The 15,672-nt window shown below is 38.3% G+C and overlaps 1 non-coding gene across 1 annotated transcript; it reads left to right on the plus strand.

The window, feature by feature from the left end:
- Positions 1 to 258: 258 nt before the first annotated feature.
- On the plus strand, positions 259 to 331 carry Trnaa-ugc (transfer RNA alanine (anticodon UGC)). The gene has a single exon. It is a non-coding gene; the product is annotated as a tRNA-Ala (tRNA).
- Positions 332 to 15,672: the final 15,341 nt, after the last annotated feature.

The following is a 15,672-nucleotide window of genomic DNA, read 5'->3' on the forward strand; positions in this document are numbered from 1 at the left end:
AATAAAAAATACAATCAATATCTCCAACAACAAACCAGACTCAGGAGAAGAAAGAATTTCTGAACTCAAAGACAGGTCCTTTGAAATATCCCAGTCAGACAAGAAAGAAAGGAAGGAAGGAAGGAAAAAAACATTTTTTAAAGAATAAAGAAAGCCTGTGAGACTTCATGGACATCATTAAGTAAATAAATAATTGCATTATGGGTAGGCCAGGACAAGAAGATGAAAAAGGCATTAAAAAGTAAGTTAACAAGGGCTGGGAATATAGCTCAGTTGGTAGAGTGTTTGCCTTGCATGCACAAAGCCCTGGGTTCAATCCCCAGCACCACCAAAAACAACAAAAAAACTAAGGTAATAAAATAATATCCGAGAAAATGTCCCACATCAAAAAAAAAAAGGGACATGCAGATTCAGGAAGCTCAAAGATATGAATTAAACTGAACTAAACCAGAACTTTTCCAAGACAAGTCATAGTCAAACTGCCAAAAGTCAACCTCAAAACAATAAGAGAAAAGTATCTAGTCACATATTTGGAAATTCCCATTAAGTAAAGCAGATTTCTCAACAAGAGCCTTGAAACCTAGAAGAGAATGGGATGGTGTAATCAAAGTCCTGAAAGAAAACCAGTGCCAACCATATCCAGCAAATCTTTTAGAAATGCAGAAACTAAGAGAATTCATCACCACCAGAACTGTCTTATAAGAAATTATTGTGGGAATTCCACATCCAGAAATGAAAAGATGATAACTACCATCATGAAAATACATTAAAGAATAAAACTCACTGGCAAAACAGATAAACAAATCTTTAAGAGAATCAAATCTTACCACTACATAAAAACCACCAAACCACAAAAATAAGAAAGGTGGAATGGGACAGGAATATTCAGCCAGAAAATAATTAGCAAAATGGATTTTGTTATTCAATAGTAATTTTGAACATAAATTGATAAAATTTATGATAGAAACTGATTATTAATAGTGGATTAAAATATGATCCAATCACATTCTGTCTCCAAAAAAATTAATTCACTGGTAATGATGAGCACAGACTTAAGTGAAGAGCTTGAAAAAGATATCCCTTGCAAATGGAAACAAAAGAACACCCATATCAGATAAAGAAGACTTTAATTAAAAATCCTTAAAAATAGATAAGAAAGGTCATTATGTATGTATAAAAGAATAAGTTCAGCAAACGATATAACAATTGTAACTATATATGCACCTAAGCCCCGACCAAATACATAAAGCAAATATTATATCTAAAGGGACAAATGGATTCTAGCACAATATTAGTTGGGAGTTTCAACACTTTATTTTCATCAATGGAAAGATCATCCAACAGAAAATCCAAAGAAACACCAAAAAATGAGCTATACTATAGAACAAATAGATCCAATGACATTTATAAAATTTTTATCCAACAGTGCAGAATATGCATTCGTCTCATCAGACAAGGAACAGTCTCCAGACACACTGTAAATTAGGTCACAAATCAAGTCTCAAAAACATTTTAAAATGAAATAATATCATGTATATTTTCAGACCACAACACATAAACCACAAATGAACGAGAATAGAAAATATACAAATACGTATAAAGAAGTACCAGCAAGAAATTTTATAGCAATACACACATAGATCAAAAAAATAGAAAGATTTCAAATAGCAATTTAATGATGTACATCAAGAATCTAGAAAATGAAGAACAAACCAAATTCTAAGCCAGAAGAAAAAAATATATATAAGATCAGACCCCCAAAGTACAGATAACAAAAGTAAAACTAGACAAATGTAAATACATCAAACCAAGAAGCTTCTGCACACTAAAGGAAACAATGGAGGGAAGAAATAACCTACAGAATAAGAGAAAATATCTGCCAACTATTCTTACAAGGAGTTAATATCTAAAATATATTAAAAAACTAACCCAAAAGCAGCAACAACAACAAATCCAATTTTTAAAGGGGTAAATTATCTGAACAGACAATTCTCAAAAGAAGACATACAAATGGCCAGTAAGTATATGAAAAAAAACTCAATATCATTAACAATCAAGCAAATGCAAATCAAAACCACAGTGAGATACTATCTCACTCACCCCAGGTAGAATGGCTATTATCAGAAAGATTTTTAAACAATAACAAATGCTGTTGAATATATGAAGATAAAGAAACCCCTTATACATTTCTGGTGGGAATGTAAATTAGTATAGCCACTGTAGAAAATAGCATAAAGTGTCCTCAAGAAACTATAAATAGAGCTACCATACGATAATAGCAATCCCAGCATGGGTATATATCTGAATGAAATGAAATCAGCACTATTCACAATAGCCAAGATATGGCATCAGCCAAAGTGTTCATGGACAGGTAAATGGATAAAGATAATGTGGCATATATGAACAATGGACTATTATTCAACCACTAAAAATAATGGCACTTGTGGCAACATGGAAGATACCGGTGGACATTATAGTTAGTGAAATAAGCCAGGCACAGAAATACAAATACCTCATGTTCTCATTCACTGTGGAATCTTGAAAGAACTAATCTCATAGAAGAAGAGAGTAGAAATTTGAGGTTGGGAAGAGGTATGAAAAGAGTTTAGATGATGGATACCAAAATATAGAAATGAGGAATTCACTCTGACATTCTTTAGCACAATAGGCTAACTATAGTCTACAACAATGTACATATATTTGAAATAACTAAAAGTGACAAAAGTTTATCAACCCATAGAAATGGCAAATGTTTAAGAAGCCAGACATACTAATCTGATTAGCATGTACATGTGTAAAAGATTATTTACACTGTACACCATCAATAATGAGTCACTTAAATTATTTTAAATTACTATATTAGCAAGTTCTAACAAATCAACCAATTAGTGGGAAATTATTACAATGATTTGGCAAATAATGAACACTGCATCACAACCTCCCACCTGATAAGCACTTAATAAGATGTAGAGTATAAAGATTAAAAGGAAGCATATCTTTATTTCTTGATTCATATATGATCTTACATTGTCATATAAGTTTATAAGTATTTTTCTGTGACCCACAGTTGTATTCTTTTGATTGTTATTCCTTCTTACAAAATGTGAATCATTTTGAAAACAAAAAACTTACCTCATGAGTTCATTATGAGAATTAGATAACGTCTAACAGATATTTCAAATAATATAGAAGATTAGTAGCTATAGCAGTGGACGTTACTCTTATTTCCAGGATATTGGAGGCTGTACACCATGCTTTTAGCTTATTTTACTCAATTCTTTCAGTAACCTGCAGGCAATTGTGGGAATGGTGATTGGCTCTGAAGGGCAGGCAGGCAAAGTAGATATTCTGATATGTGTGTTTACTATTAGTTGAGAATATTCAGTTCTACTGCAGCTGGAAAATAAATTGGAAAGTAAAACTCCTAAGAGGTGCTGAATAAAGATAGGAAGCAAGTGGAGTGTGAGACATGAGAACTCCCAAGATATGTTAAGTATATATAGAAAGTTGGCAATCAGGAAGACATGTTAAAGATAGTATGTAGAAAATGTAAGTTTTTTTTTTTAAAAAAAAGAAATACTCAAAAATATGTACTTAGAAAAAAAACCCAAAAGGATGGAAGGACCAAATTATAATGTCTAAATTAAGCCACCTTCCACCAGCAGTTTCATGATCTCTAACTGACCAGACATTGGAGCCCCATTCTAGATTTGCAAATGGTCTGCTCCAAAGATAAAGCTTCCAGATTTCCAGCAAACTCATTGATTGGTGAGCTACAGCTGTGACCGGGTATCCTTGCCCTTTGTTTCTTTAAAACAACAAATGCACATTGGCTCCAGACATTTTTAGCTTGCTAAGGCCCTTGATCAAGCTCTGCACCTCTTAACCACACCACCATTGGGGGAAAAAATGATATGAAGGAGGATGTGGGAAGGAGAGGAAAAGGAAAGGGGAGAGAGAGGCAAAGAGAAAAGGAGATGATACATGAACAATTATGTAACAGGATCAGTAGCATAGTCCTTCCACTCCACCCTGTGGGCCCTTATCTCATATTTTTTCCCCTTGCTACTTAATGTATGTGCTTGAATGATCCAATAAGCCATGTGATTTGAGCATCTTAAATTGATCTGTGAGCCTTTCTGTTCTGTGACCTTGGAGGCTACCATTGCATCAAGGTCATTTCCCCTGGGATGGATTTTTTTTCCCTTGGTACCAGAATTTATTTCATTTTATCTATCTATCTATTTATTTATTTGTAAAAAAAAATTAAAAAGACCCTACAGTTAGTATTCTACAAAAATATTACATTGGAATCATTTTGCATCAGAGGGTAATGAAAGCTTTTTTCTTACACTTCTCTGGTTAGAGCAGTTTTAATATCTGACAGATGTTTGAAGAACTAGTAATTTTAAATGAAACTGAAGCTTTTTCATCTAGGTGATTGTTTCTAGATATATTTTTTACTGTTAATTGATTTCTTTTTATTTATCATCATGAAGTTTATGGTCATTTGCTCTTAAAATATATATATATATATATATATATATATATATATATATATATATATATATATTGATTGTCAACATTCCCATAGTCACTATTACCCTGACTTGACTCAAAAAGTGGCCACACCAGGAAAAGCAAGAGAGACTCAAGTTCCTGCAAACTGTGGCAGCAGGTCAGCACCTGCAGATCACTCATGCTCACCCCTTCCTTTTGCATTTCTTTCTCCCTCATGGGCACCCCTCCCTTCCTTCCTTCCTTGCCTTCTTTGTTTTAACTTATTTCATTTCTTACAGCCCTCTGTTTCACATCTCAGCAACTAGATGTGAGTTCACATGGAGATATGCTCAGAATCATTTTTCTGCTTCAAAAATCAAGGTTAGGGTATCTGAGATGTCACTCAGTGTTACAGCACTTGGCCTAGCATGTACAAGGCTCTGGGTTATATCCCCAGTACCCTCCCCCCCCCCAAAAAAAATACCAAGCTTCTCTCCTGGACTTCCCAGAGAATGAGATCTCCCCTGGGAGATCCTCCGTCCTCTGTGTGCATAACCCTTGGCAGACCACTCCACCACCTATTCAGACCTCTTGATACTAGTTTGAATCCTATTGGAGGACAAGTGTGAAACTCAAGCCAAAAAAAACTTCCTTCTACACATACATAATACAATGTCTTGACATTAATGAGAAGCCTTGGAATAGGACTGTGGTTGGGAAAGGATTCAAGGTAAGTTCTAATCATCACTCCTCCATTTCCTTCCTGCAGTCCCCAAGGTCTTTCTCCCTGCTCTCAGGCAGTGGTGCCATTTTGTTTTCTCTTTCATAGACCTTAGTGGGAGTGTCAAATTCTGCAGAGTAAAATATCTACATTTTTTAAAAAAATTTTTCTTTCTTGCTAATATTGACTATCAGAAAGGAGTGAAGAAGGAAGTCCTGACATTCCACAATTAAACTTAAGTTTAGACAATGAAAGGTTAATAATTTTTGTGTAAATGTAAACCTCATACTCCTTTCATCCTCTCACACCAGCCAGCAAACAAGCAAACCATCAACCACCCAACAAGCAAATAAAGAAATTAGCAAATAATAAAAGGATCATGGAACTGGAAAGTCCACAGGGAAGGCAGGGAGTAGACCTGGCCCGACCCAGGACTGTGGCTTCATCTTTCTGCAGTTCTCTTGGCTCTTCTCTCTCCTCATTTTGGCTTAGTCTTCAGGTAAGCTCATCCCACAATCAAGGTGGCATCCTGCAGCAACCAGACTGCATGTTTCTTTGTTCATACCAGGAAGAGGATGAGCATAGGTTGGGACCAAATTCCTCATTCACACAGATTAGGCCACCTCCATGCTACTTTCCTATCAAAGTTAATTTCCTGATTGGGTTCCCTCCACCAACCCTGTGGTGTGACAGCTGGAGGTGGAGTCAAGTGCACTACAATTCCAGGGCTGCTACACAGTGGGGAGAGCTGTGGCTTCTCAAAGAGAAGCCTATGTCTCATAGGAGGAAGGAGGAATAGATGCTGCCTTGGTAACAAAACAAAAATGTTCACTGCACCACAGCATAGAGTCTTTTACACAGAATGGTGATTCAACATAACCCTGATGTACTTGTTGTTTCAATAAATTTCATCAACTAATCCCTTTGAAGTTCACTATTTACTTTCCAAAAGTAAATGTTAACTAAAAGTCACTTACTTCCCGTTACCTCATAGCAGTTCTAAGTACTTTAAGAGGATAGGATGGAGTCATTTCAGGGAAAAGAACACAATTCAGCCTCCTAAGTGCAAACTGGGAAGATGATTTTTTTAAATATTTCATTTTGACTACTGGCTGTTAAGTTCAGAAGATGTCTATCACTTAAAAACAAGGTCATTCAGCAGCCTCGTTTTCAGGACCTTTCAATCTCATTTCTACTCTATGTTCCTATCAAAGTTAATTTCCTGCTGTGATACCACGTGATGCAGCCTTCCAAAATTTAAGTTCATTTCTGACTGTTTTCCACATTTCAAGCATACTTTTGTCCCAGGGTCAAGTACAATCAAAACTCAGGGGACATGGCCTTATATTGTTTTATATTATAAGTCTTTCCCAGCAGTCCTCTGAGGACCGTGTTGTATAATTTACCGCCTCCTAATCAGAAGAGTGAACATTTTAACTTGTAATATTACTTTCTGCTGAAGCAAAAGCCATGATCAGAAGATCTGCAATTTGGATTCTAAACTCCTCAACTAGTTTACCATGTGTGTATGCCGGAAACGTCTTCCAGAGAGTACTTGATCACCATTTAGGGTACTGTTTGTACTTGGGTAGCAAAAGCAGAGTGATTTCACAAGTTATTTCAGTCTAATACACGGTTTAATCAGTTTTATCTCAGTAGCAAAAGGCTTATGGTTGCTCTTGCAAACAAGATCCATCTGTGCTATGACCCTTGGCCAGAACAGACTGCCACTTTCCATTCCTTGTAGAAATTAAGGTATTGGGGGTGTAGAACTGAAGATGATGAAGAAACATTAGCACTTGCGTTGATTCTGTGAAGAAGCAGGGTGACCATCCTTCATGAATGCCTTGCTGGGTTTTTATAATGTCCTTCATATTTGCCTAACTCTTGGGCTCCCACCTGATACCACCAGATCCCTCTCACAATCAAGGAAGCTCTATCCACACCCAATATAAAGCTGGTACCTGGGATTTTTTTTTTTCCAAGATGGTTTGACCTTGGTGGTAACTGGTCTCACAGGAAGATAACTTCCCTGATGTTCACCATCTTTATACCAATGGTTCTATAACCATGTTTGCCTCAAGTCAACTCAGACACTGATGAACACAAAGAAGTTCACTCTTCCATCCTGCTATGAAATGGAAAGGAATGGTAATATTCAGCCTGCTCCCTCATTCCTGTATCCAATCATGGACTCCTAATGATTTTGTCTTATATTTTTACAGCTCTCTCCTGCTCCCCTCATCCCTATTGCCCCAGCCAAGGTCAGTCCTTTATCATATCTCACCTAGACAAGAGCATTAATCTCATGAATGGTCTTCCTGCCTCTGGATTTGCCTCCCTCAAATTCACTCCCTACATGGCTAAAGAAACCTTCTTTTTAAAGCATAAATCCAGCTATGACATCATAACTAGATCCCTCAACAGCTGCCTTGTCTGACGCATCGGTAGCTCTCAGACTCCTTTACAATGCATTGACTTTTTAAATATATATATATTTTAGAAACTTACAGAAAGATGCCAAATTTACATGTTGCTAAGGACGGTTTTTTAGTTAACATCTTCTGTCACAATCTTTGTATTTAAAAAAGATCATTTTAAATTACACACACATTCACAAAATGTATTCTCATAAAAATGGCCAGTTTCATTCACTGAAGAAATTTCACTCTGCGGAATACTCTCTACACTACCTTAAGCAGGGACAACTAGGTCTGGCTCAGTTCTGCAGTCTAACATGGTGTAAGAGACCTTCTTGAGGGGACTTCTGGCAGCCATTCTAGTCCAATCTTTCCTAGACTAAATCCCAGCAGCTCCACATTGTTCGCAGTCACCTGCACACAGATGTTTCTCACCTTCTCATTTCTCACAGATGTCTCCATGGCTTGAGCAAAGGGAGGCTCGAGTGTGGACTTCTGAACAACTGCTGCCTCCACCCCATGCCACTCCATGCCATTCCTTTGCTCAGCCAACTTTATGTAACTCCAGAACTCAGAAAAGGGGTTCCATCCTCCTAACCACTTTCCTTGCTTCTTAGGTTCTCCTAAGCCCTTCTCTAGAAATGGGTTTAAGTGATTCAGAAATACTGGGTGCAAATCAGTAACCTAGTTTCTCGCATATTTATCAGCCTTCCACCTCTTTCCTCCACTAGATGAGAGTTAAAGCCACCAGAGTGATGGTGTCTATTTATCTTCACGTTGACAGCACCTAGCATGGTGATTCTCAACACACAGAACATGAGCACTCGAAAATAGTTAGTGACTGAAAAATAAGTGAATAGACAGGTTCCTATCAAAGCAGTATGTGATGAGTAACCTAATTATGAAGACACTACTAATTCTTCAAAAGAAAGAAAATACACAAATTAAACTTTACTGGGCATATTTTTGCTTTGGCCTTTTGAAGATAGATAGCATCACCTTACAAAAATAGGGCAACCATCTTGCTTTGTTTTCTTTCATTAAACCCAAATCTCATTGTATGAATTTAAGAGATCACTCAGCTCATTTTCTATTCCCTAACCTGCAGATAGCTTGCTGCCTGAAAAAAAAAATTGAAGATTGGAAAGTTGTGCTTACTTTTCAAAGACCTTCATGGTTCCAAAACAAACTACAGATGCTAAACATGTTTTTTGTCCTGGTGTTGATGCCTCAGTGTATTGCTTATTCCCTGAAAAACACTGGGTCGTGGTCACTGACAATACTGACCCCCTCACTCAGAATATTATTGATTCTGCCTCAGAGCTCCAGTGTAAAACTGGGAATTTCCAACTAGGAAAACGGTGTCAGAGCAGACAAACTGCACTTACTGAGTATTTAACCTCAGTTTCTGCAGCTCTCACAAGCAAGAAGAAATACATAAAGAAATGGCTGAAGGTCAGGGCTTCAGAACCAGACTACTGAAGTTTTAAGCCTGACCTTCAATTGCTGTCAAGTGACCTTAGCTGACTTATTTGAATTACATCTACCTCAAAAAAAATGAATCTGGAAAATGGGAACAATATTAGCATGTAATGCATAAGATTGTTGCAAGGATTGAATGATCAAATCTATCTAAATTGCTTAGTTATTTTAAAAATATTACTTTTTTCCTTGCTCTTTTTCCTATGTTACCAGGTAGGACTCCAGCCCCCTGAAGAATTCCACCTACCACAAACAAATAAACTGAATTGACCATGCAGCTGCCCTGAAGTAGTTCTGGTTCCCTGGCCCCCCACCCTCATTCCAGCTCACTGACAACCTGAGTCCCGCACTTCATAGTGCCCAGTAGGTACCAGATACTCCCATCAGATGCAGCATTGCTACCATAACTTCCAAGCTCCATCACCCATCACTGTCACACTGGAGCCCCTGCATGAGTGCCAACGCTGGTTGGGGAGAGTGGTATGAAGTACTAAGACATTGATCCTGGTGTTTAAGTTCTTACAGAACTTCTAGTAAGACAGCTCTTTCAGATTTCTTTGGTAATATGCCCCATCTCAATTCCACCCTGACTGGATCCTACTTAGTTCATAAGCACTGGGTCAACAGAGGTGAGCAACCACCAGACTATACTAAGAATTACCCTCACTTCTGCCTTCCTATTTCAAGCTAAAGGTTCCAAGAGGTGAATTGTCTCCAAAAAGATTGTTTACACTCTCAAGAAAATGGACGTCTGGGGCCTGATCATTCTCTGGACATTCTGAACCCAGATACTACTGTACATAGCATCACTGAAAATTGGGATGTTTCACCTTGAAATAAGGATAGTCTGCAGCTTCTTTTTGGTCAACCCCAGACAAATTCCCTCTACAGTATTTTGCAGGTCCTGATTTTCAAAGAATCATGGTAATGACAATAAAGAATCTCCTAAGTTGGCACTTTGAAAATCCAATTTATTTTCCCAGCAAAACAGGGATGGGGAGAGGAGATTACAATCTCTCACATTCTAAGTCCTTGATGAATGTTCTTAAAGTCTGGAGAAGGCTCCTTAGAGTTAGAAGAATAAGTGTAAGAGAAGGATAAGTAAGCTGGGCATGTGGCCCTTGCCTATAATCCCAGCAACCCAGGAGTTGAAGGCAGGAGGATTGCAAGTTCAAAGCCAGCCTCAACATTCAGTGAGACCTTCAGCAACTTATTGAGACCTTGTCTCAAAATAAAAAATAAAAAGGACTGAGGATTTAGCTCAGTGGTAAAATGCCCCTGAGTTCAATCCCTGGTAACTACATAAAAAAAAAAGAAGAAGAAAGAGAGAGACGGGTGGAGGGAAGAGAAGAGGAGGGTAAGTAAGTAAGAAGTCATGCTTTCTCTCCAGCACATGTTCTTTTTTTTTTTTTTTTTTCCAGGAACAACCCAGTCCTGGGCAGTATACTTCCCTCCTACTGGTGCCTCCCATTGGTTCTGATCTCTTTCCCTGACCCCCTCACTGAGAAGCCCACACACCCCTGGTATCTCCTTGTCTCTAAAGCAAGGGGTTTTCACTGTCACTCATGCTAGGGAACGAAGGAAAGTGGTAAATATTCAGTGTCTTTTTTAAGGATTCACAGTACATCTTGCCAATGACATTGCCCAGAGAGTCGTGAGCACAAGGCCAGATCTTTCTCTCATTACACGACCCTGTCTTTACTAATTTCTCACACACTTTATCCCTCCCTCCCTCCAGACCTTCATTTTCTGGCGTTATGTATTCCTGGTCTATCAGCATTACATAAAAACAATCCCCTCTAATGCTTCTTTTATCTTCCTTTTTGTTTTCACCTAGATAAATAGAAATATAGATCCTAACTGAGATAAGGGAAAACTAATTTTTCATTTCAAAGAAAATTTCAAACAATATTACATGGAAATTTTCCTTCATCACGATGCTTTTTCATAATGTTACAAGATCGCCATGAGACAATGCTACATAGCTTTCTGGCAGGGGCAAAGGGTGGGATGTTGTAAAAGGTTAGTTAAGAGTTACTACTCTTTCTGCTGCTATTATAACTGCTAATGGTGGTGGTGGCGGCTGTCATAATGATGATGATGATAGTAATAATAGTAACATTTCCTATTTCTTGAATACAGATGCTTGGCGTATTTGCATGCTCACCTGAATCCTAATAGATCCTCACTAGTAATCTTCACTTTTCAGATTCAAAAATTCTAGTTCAAAGACAATAAGTAGTAGAACAGTGAATCAAACACTGAGTTGTCAGCACCAGTCAGCTGCTGCTTGACTTGACAGTAAAACTAACATGCCAACAAAAGCAATAAATGTTGAAGGGTTTGTTCTTTCTTTCTGTCTTCTCTTGCCCTTTCTTTTACATATTCTAATTTTCTGAATCAGAATATGTAAAAGAAAGTAGATGTAAAAGTCAGTAGATGTTAAACTGCTATGTAGAAAAATGCCCCAAAGATCAGTCACTTAAGACATCAATGATGTATTATCATGTGCATGTGTGCAGATCAGCTGGGGTTGACTGACCCAAGCTGGGTTTGTCTGGGCATTGCATTGCTCCAAGTGCAGGTGGCATCTAAATCTTCCCAGACCAGAGGTCCAGATCTTTGTGTACCTTTTGTGGCCTTGGCATGAGTGGTAGAAATCAAGCCCATGACATAAGCATATTCCAAGGCTTTGCTTGCATGCCCTCTGTTGAGGTCTCATTGGCCAAAACAAGGCTTATAGCCAAGTCTACCTTTAAACAGAGAAGCAGGGTTGATTCATCATAAGGTCATAGAGAGTGATATATTGATATATTGTTCTAACAGAGGTGAAGAATTGTGGCCTATAATCTAATCCCCACATTCAACATACCTTAGACAAAAAATCAAAGGAAGAATTCACCAGAGGAATGGAAGATGATTCCTAGATTATGAACAAATGAGCCAGCAGATGTTGGGAGGAAGTGACTGAAAAAGATGGAATGGGAAATCCCAAGGGAAGCTGTTAGAAATAAGAGCAACAACTCAACTCTGCTTGCTCTGCATTTTACTTTGGGGTCAAAATAAGAATTTAGCTCTTGTACATAAGCCTTGAAAGTCAGACTCTAGCAGCAGTTCTGGATGCATCAAGCAGGGGGCACATATGGAAAATTAAAAAAAATAAAATTCTTTCCAAACATCTCCACTTTATTATTGTCTCTGTTCTTTGGCTGAGACTATTTCTCTAGACAGGTAACTAAGTGAGGCATCGACACCTACAAAATTCAGGATTTGTTGGCTTCCAGAAACCAAGAAAGTCTCATATGTTCTTGTTTCAATGCAAAAATGTCAGCTGGAATAGAGCATGGGAATTCATCAGTTCAGAGAAATAACAATGAGCTCGAGAAACTTTCACTGCATATTACAGAACACCAAAAGGAGTCAAGCTTGAGTCAGTATTTTGTTTGCTCTTGTAATGTTTGTAAAGATATTGTGCTTCCTGACTATTTTCCCAAAAGCTTTCTCTGAAACTTAACTATTAACATCTTACTATTAACATTGGGCAAGTAAATATTTATTAGCTATTTAAATGCGTTATTGTGGGAAGCCAACCTTACACGTGACTGAGTTACACTCCCTGGCTGGGTGCTGAGGCGCTCAGTCACAGAAATGTGGTCGGTGTCTCGTGCAAGGGTGTGTCTTGCTACAGCCCCATGGGTGAAGCTATGCTCACCTGTTCCTTTGTAATATAACCCCTTGCCCTGTTTAGGATAGAATCTTCCATGGAAGTGCCTTGTGTGTGTCGCCTCCTCTTACTGTGCCCTTGGGTGTGGCCTACCCAGGTGTCAGTCAACCTGCTGACAGTGGACTTCATGAAGATACTCAGCCCCCTGAAACCTGACCCCTTGCCTCATTTGAATAGCTTCTCCTCAATAAAAGGGGTCAGCGCATGCTCTCTCTCTTTTTCTGCGGACCCTTAAGGTCAGATGAGCCGTCACAGCAACCCCTAGGAAAAAGGTATTTGTGTCTCTTGTGTGGTTATTTCATGCAGCCCAGTCAGCCCAGTTTAACTGGAGTGACCCCTGAGCCTTTTAGTCAAGAGAACAGAAACCCGGCACGTTATTATCCCAGAAAGTCAGTGGATAGCTTCTGAGCATCTCAGATGTTAGCAAAAGAGCCGTGCATTGTTTAACATCCCAAGGTATCATTTAACAATTAAAAATTATTGGAATAAAAAATGCTTCTTAAAGCAGACTTTTCTAGAAAGACTGCTGATCCCACTTATTTCATTTACTAGCTCTTTGACCTTGGGACACTCACTTATGTCAGATTGCTTTTAACAATCTGACATCAACAAATTTCTATCAAAAAAAAAAAAAACCAACAACCAACTTTCTATCTTTGTTTGCTGGGGATCAAACCCAAGGTCTTACACATGCTAGACAAGCACGATACCACGATACCACTGAGTTACATTCCTGTAGAAATATTATCAGCTCCTCAACTCCCCATTTTTAATCTTATCTCCAGTCCTTTCCTCTTCTTCTCTCATATCTTACTGCCTTTTCATGCAACTATTTTGCAAGCAGTCCATCCCTTTCCTTGCAGACTAAACCCTGGAGAACCTCACTCTTCACTTTCAGAGAGACTGTTAAGGCATTTTCCAAAACAAAGTGACATCTTTTCTGAACTTATTTTTAATAGAGCAGTCACTTTTTCTTCTACCTACATCAGTATTATATACTCTCAATAAAATTATTTATTTATCCTAGGAGACAACCTCTAAGAATTTGGAATATCTTACCTGATAAACAGTATCTTTGTTTACCTGAGACTTCAGGCCACACAAGGTGGTTTATGCTATATAAACAATCCTATTAAAACCCTGGACCTATGGGAGGCCGAGGCAGGAGGATCATATGTTTAAAGCCAGCCTTAGCAATTTAGCGAGGCACTAAGCAACTCAGTGAGACCCTGTTTCTAATAAAATATAAAATAGGGCTAAAGGATGTGGCTCAGTGGTCAAGTGCCCCTGAGTTCAATCCCCTGTACCCCCCTACTTCCACCAAAATAAAAAGAAAACCCTGGACATCAGAAAATATTCTGCTTTTGATTTCTTTTTCAACCCATTTGTGTCATCCAATTTTCTTTTTTTTTTTTTAAGAGAAAGTGAGAGAGGAGAGAGAGTGAGAGAGAGAGAGAATTTTTAATATTTATTTTTTAGTTCTTGGCAGACACAACATCTTTATTAGTATGTGGTGCTGAGGATCGAACCCGGGCCGCACACATGCCAGGCGAGCGCGCTACCGCTTGAGCCACATCCCCAGCCCCCTCATCCAATTTTCTGAGCATGGGAGCATAGGAATTCATCAGTTCAGAGAAATAACAATGAGCTCGAGAAACTTTCATTGCATATTATAGAACACCAAAAGGAGTCAAGCTTGAGTCAGTATTTTTGTTTGCTCTTGTAATGTTTGCCTACATTACAAGAGACTAGATAATTTATAAAGGAAAGAAGTTTTTAGCTTGCAATTCTGGAGACTGTAAGTCCAAGAGTATGGTTCTAGCATATTTTCAGCTTCCGGTGATGACCTCATGCTGTGTTATAACATGGTGGGAATGCAGGACAAGTGAATGTATGTGAAAGGGACAAAACACTGGGGCCAGCATTATATCACAACAACTCACTCTCACGGTAATCTAATAGAGGTCTGAAAGAGCAAGAACTCACTCTCAAGAGAATTAATCCAGTCCCATCAGAGCAGTATTAAGCCCTCAGAATTGATACTTCTTAATACTTAATCCTAATGCTTCCTAAATTCCCCACCATTGCATTAATAATCAGGGTTCCAATCCATGACCTTTGGGGTGACACATTCACATAGTGGCACCTTTAAAAGTATAAATCATTATAGCTTGCACACTGTACAAAAAAAATGTGTGTCATGTCAGATTTTGTCTATGGGCCATAGATTGCTGACCCCTCAGATGAACAGTCAGAAGATATAAGACTCACAGTGGCTTCTGAGTGAGCCCACCGGATCCATCCACTTTAGTGTTTCAGGGTGAGACTCAGAAATGGCTTTTTGGACACCCTTGCCTTTCCAATGGTGTGTGGGTCTTTAGTTCTTGCATTAAAGCCCTTCGTTCTTGAAAAGTACTTAGTGACTTTTTTAAATGACCAACTTAGCTCTGAGAATATTTCATTCTGGCAGCAATTTCAAGAAAACTGAACCTCAAAGAAGAGAATCTAAAATTGGTTTTCTGATCTTGGAGTGGTTTTCTGATCTGAAGTTAAAGAAAGCAATGACCTCGTTTTCAGTAAAATGTGGGACTTCGTTGGTGTGCAATATTCAGTGGCAAAAATATTTGGTCAGTCTTTACTTTGAGTTGCCTGGAATTAATAGCTCATAGACAGCTAAGTGTTGAAAGACAACATAAGTGTTCTAAGAAAATGTCCTAGCAGAAAGCTTGACAATAAGGTCCAGAGCTGGCTGGACAGATGACTGAAGATTACTGAAAGAAAGTTTTCATATTGTCAAGTGCAGAAAACTAAAAACCTTCTAGGAT

Source organism: Urocitellus parryii, chromosome 5 (assembly GCF_045843805.1).
Source record: "Urocitellus parryii isolate mUroPar1 chromosome 5, mUroPar1.hap1, whole genome shotgun sequence".
Lineage (NCBI taxonomy): Eukaryota > Metazoa > Chordata > Mammalia > Rodentia > Sciuridae > Urocitellus > Urocitellus parryii.